This window comes from Corapipo altera, unplaced genomic scaffold (assembly GCF_003945725.1).
Source record: "Corapipo altera isolate COAL_440 unplaced genomic scaffold, ASM394572v1 130662, whole genome shotgun sequence".
Taxonomy (NCBI): domain Eukaryota; kingdom Metazoa; phylum Chordata; class Aves; order Passeriformes; family Pipridae; genus Corapipo; species Corapipo altera.
The window spans coordinates 9,578-13,592 of NW_020885336.1; the positions used below are offsets into that span (position 1 = coordinate 9,578).

General features: G+C 66.2%; 1 long non-coding RNA gene across 1 annotated transcript; it reads right to left on the bottom strand.

Moving 5' to 3' along the window:
* Positions 1-2,549: 2,549 nt before the first annotated feature.
* Positions 2,550-3,709, bottom strand: LOC113940404. The gene is made up of 2 exons (XR_003525435.1): positions 3,328-3,709; positions 2,550-3,179 (listed from the first exon to the last, which is right to left on the bottom strand). It is a non-coding gene; the product is annotated as an uncharacterized LOC113940404 (long non-coding RNA).
* Between the last annotated feature and the right edge of the window lie 306 nt (positions 3,710-4,015).

The window sequence follows — 4,015 nt, forward strand, 5'->3', positions numbered from 1 at the left end:
GCCGCCGCGGGCTCTTCCCCCCGCTGGCAGCGAGGGAATCTCGGGATATCGCCGGGCTTTGGGACGGGATTTAATGGGCCCCGAGCTCCTCCGCCTCCTTCGCTCGGAACTCGGCTCCGTTTCTTCCTTTGGGGGGTTCGGTTCCCCCGGGAGCGGCGTGGGGAGGCTCCCACCGTCCTGGGGGATGTCCTTACACATCCCCACCTCATCCCGTGGGATTCTCCCGCTCTCCTGTGCCCACCTCATCCCGCAGGATGCTCTCCTGTGCCCACCTCATTCCTTAGGATTCTCCCGCCCTCCTGTCCCCACCTCATCCCGCAGGATTCTCCCACTCTCCTGTGCTCACCTCATCCCATAGGATGCTCTCCCGTGCCCACCTCATCCCGCAGGATTCTCCCGGGAGCTGCCCCATCCCTGTCCCGGTGCCCCGGGAGGGTGACGGGGGACCCGCGACAGGGGGAGCGGGACCCCGGGCAGGGGCGGGCGCGGGGGGTGCGGTGCCTTAATCCCGGGATTTCCCGCCCTTTGGCGGCTCGTCTCTGCTCTCCCGTCTCCAGTCGAATTCCCAGAGCTCTCCCCAGCTCAGACACCCCCGGGATGGAGCAGCTCGGGGGCAGATTTGACTCCCAGCCTCCAGGACTCGCCCCACATTCCCGCTGCCCGGGTCTCTCCCCCCTCCAGCCCCCCCGGGGGCGTCTGGAAGGAGCCTCTCGCGGTCCCTCGGCTCGGACCCCGCAACTCCCCGCCCGTCCCCGCCGCTGTTGCCGTCGCAGCCGGTGCCGGGGGCGGAGCGGCACCGCCCGCATCCCTCTCCGGGGCCGCCCCGCTCCTCCCGCCCGGTTCCGGCGCGGCCGCGGCGCCGCAGGTGGAGCCGAAGCCCCGCGGAGCCCCCGCGGAGCCCCCGCGGAGCCGCCCCCTCCCCTGGGACGCTCCAGCATCGCCTTTGTCCCCCCGGGCCCCCCCGAGGTAGGTCCCGGCTCCATCCCGCGGGTCTGTCACCCCCGGTCCCCCCCGCCGGGCTCAGCCCGGGCCCGCTCCCCGCGAGCCCCCAGGGAGGAGCCGCCTCTCCCGGGTCACCCCCCGAGGGGGCTCCGCTCGCCCCCTCCCCAGGTCTTGCACCCCTCGCTCCCCGCATTCCCCCCAGGGCTCCCGGGATCCTGGGAAGGGGTTCCCTGCCCGGCGTTGGGATCCAGGAGCTCCCCGCAGGGGCTGGTCCGGATCGGGGGGTCCCGTTCCTGGGGGTCCGCAGCCTCCGGGCGGGGCTGGCTGGGTGTCGGTGCCCCCCGGGTGTGGGGAGAGGCGCTGGCAGGGCTGTCACCCCTGTCACCTCTGGGTCTGTCACCCCTGGGTGCCGAGTGCCAGGCTCGGGGCGCTGCGGAGAGCCCGGGCCGTGCCGGTGTCGGGGGAAGCGCCGGGTGATGGCAACTCCCAACCGCAGCTGATCCAGCCGGGAGGAGCCGGTGTCCCGCCGATCGCGCGCGGGGATCAGCCTGGAACCGCGGGAGGGACTCCGGGCTAACGAACCCCCGGCTCAGGGGGTCCCTCGACCCGCGGCCGCCTCCCGGAGCGGGCGTTGGGACGCGGCAAAGCCGAGCCTGCGGTTCGCTGGAATGTTTCGGGGCCGATCCCGCTGCCTCTCCCCGCGCGGGGAGCGGGGCTGGGAGGGCACAGCGCCCACAGCACTGCCGGGTTTGCCCTCCTCGGGTGGGTTTGCTGCGAGGGCACCCCTCTCTCTCTTCCCAAACACCTTTTGGGAAGGGATGCGCCCCGGGAGAAGAACTGTCGGTGCCCCGAGTAGCCCAGATCCCCCTGGAGATTGAGCAGGAGCCAGTGCAGCCCCCTCGTCCAAGACTGGCCCTGTGCTGGCAATCCCTGGGCAGCCTCCCACACCTTTTTTGCCACGGGAAGGGTGTTCTGTGGGGTTTGGATGTTTTAGGAGGCTCTGCCGAGTGATGGGATGTCGGGAGACTCCTGCAGAGGGTGTGGGATGTGCTGGACTCGGCTCAGCGGGGAGTGAGCAGGGCAGACGAGTGAGGTGTCGCTCGTGGGGGAAGGAGGGAAGCGAGAGGCCGGAGGGTTTGGATTGTGCCTCGGTTTCTTCCCGCCTGGATGATCCGTGAGTGGCTCTGCCCTGTTCCAGGAGGAGGGTGGGGAGCGTGGGCCCCACTCCGAGGGTCCAGATGTGATCCCTCTGCCCAGATGTTTGCAGAGGGTTCCAGCCCCAAATCACAGCCCTTCTCAGGAGATCCCCGGCGCTTCCTGGTTTCGCAGCGAGAGGGTCGGAGGATTTCAGCACTTCCTACTCCCTGCCTGCTGTGAGCAGGAAGTGGGAGCACGAAAATGGCAGCAGAAGTGCTCAGAGCCGGGCTGGAAGCTCGGTGGGAAGAGTGTGGGATGGCAGGGAGGTCACCCCTGTCCTGAGCAGGGTCCTGAACCTTCGGGACGCGTCATTTGGGATGAGGGGTCAGTCCCAGTGTCGGGGCTGGTCCGAGTGTGTGCCTTGTCCTGGGACAGAGGATGGAGGTGAGTGGGGATGGGACACGAGCATGTCTTGTCCTGCAGTTTATTAAATGGCTTCGTTGGGAACCTCCCCGGGGCAGGGAGAGGCTCTGGCTCCGTGCTGGGAGCTGTCCTGGCCACTCCTGAGCCGGCAGAGGCGTTTCGGTGCCACGCCGTGTTCCGTGCGGGCCGACAAAGCCACAGACTCCGTGGTTTTGTGGGGCTGGATTTGTGTGGAGGGCTGGGGAATCCAGGCTGGGGTGGCTGGAGCACAACTGGCCCCGGTTTCTGCTTCACACTTGGCTGGCTGTGGGCTGGAGTCGGGACCCAGGTGACACCAGGGGACAGAGGCCAGTGGCTCCGAGTATCCCGAGGCCGTGGCACGTGAGCGGCCACGTGGATGGCTTTGGGATACACGAGGCCGAAAAGTTCCCCCAGCGTGGGATAGGAGCAGTTCTGGGGGGAGCCGAAAGCCGGCCCTGCAAAACTCCAAAGCCATTTAGGAAGAGTTGAAAGAAAAATGAGGTTGGAGAGCGTCGGCGGCGAGGAGACGGTTTGTGTTGGGAGCCTGTGGCTCGGATTTTCAGGCGTTTTCCTGTTCCAGCCGTGGGACACAATGGCATACGTGCTTTTCCAGCGAGTCTGGGAAATCCTGCAATCATGGCTTTAACAGCTGGGACCTTGAGGAGGGGAAAAAACAAACAAGTGTGTTGGCAATGCTCCGAAAGGAGGCAGCTCCTCCTGTGCCCCGGCAGGGCAGGGTGTGAATCTCCTCTTCCATCTCTGGTTCAAACATCAAACCCTGGTTGTTCTGCTCTGATTTATTACCTTTTGATCTGCATCCAGCCCAGCCGCTGCTCTCCGGGGCAGCACAGGAGGGAGGTGAGTCAGTCCTGTGTCTGTGCCTCATTCCCTTGCTATGCTCCCCGAGGGCAGGAGTCAGGAATGCATCCGCTCCGTCCCGCTCAGGCTCCCCACTAACAGCTTCTCTGCCGACTTCGGGTCAAAAAAAGCCTGGCCTGGCCTGGCTGAGTGTGAACAGGCCGAGGGGTCTCCTGTCAGCCTCGAGCAGCCCCCCCTGTGCCCGCAGCTCAGCTCCCGCCTGGCACGGCCGCTCCCTTCTCTGCCGCCCTAAAAATCCCTCAGGAAGCCCTGCTGGGAGCAGCCCCGCGGCCTCGCTGAGTGAATGGGATGTTTTCCTGCCTTTGTTGGGGTTGTTTGTGGTCCCCCCCCCTCCTCTCCCAGCTCTCTGGTCGGGCTGCTCTGCTCAGGTGCCCTCCCCGCAGAGCTGGGCCCGGGGTGTGCTGTCACTCAGAGCTCTGAGCTGGCACATTTGGGGCATGATGTGACACTTCTGTCACTCAGAGCTCTGAGCTGGCACATTTGGGGCATGATGTGACACTTCTGTCACTCAGAGCTCTGAGCTGGCACGTTTGGGGCATGATGTGACACTTCTGTCACTCAGAGCTCTGAGCTGGCACGTTTGGGGCATGATGTGACACTTCTGTCACTCAGA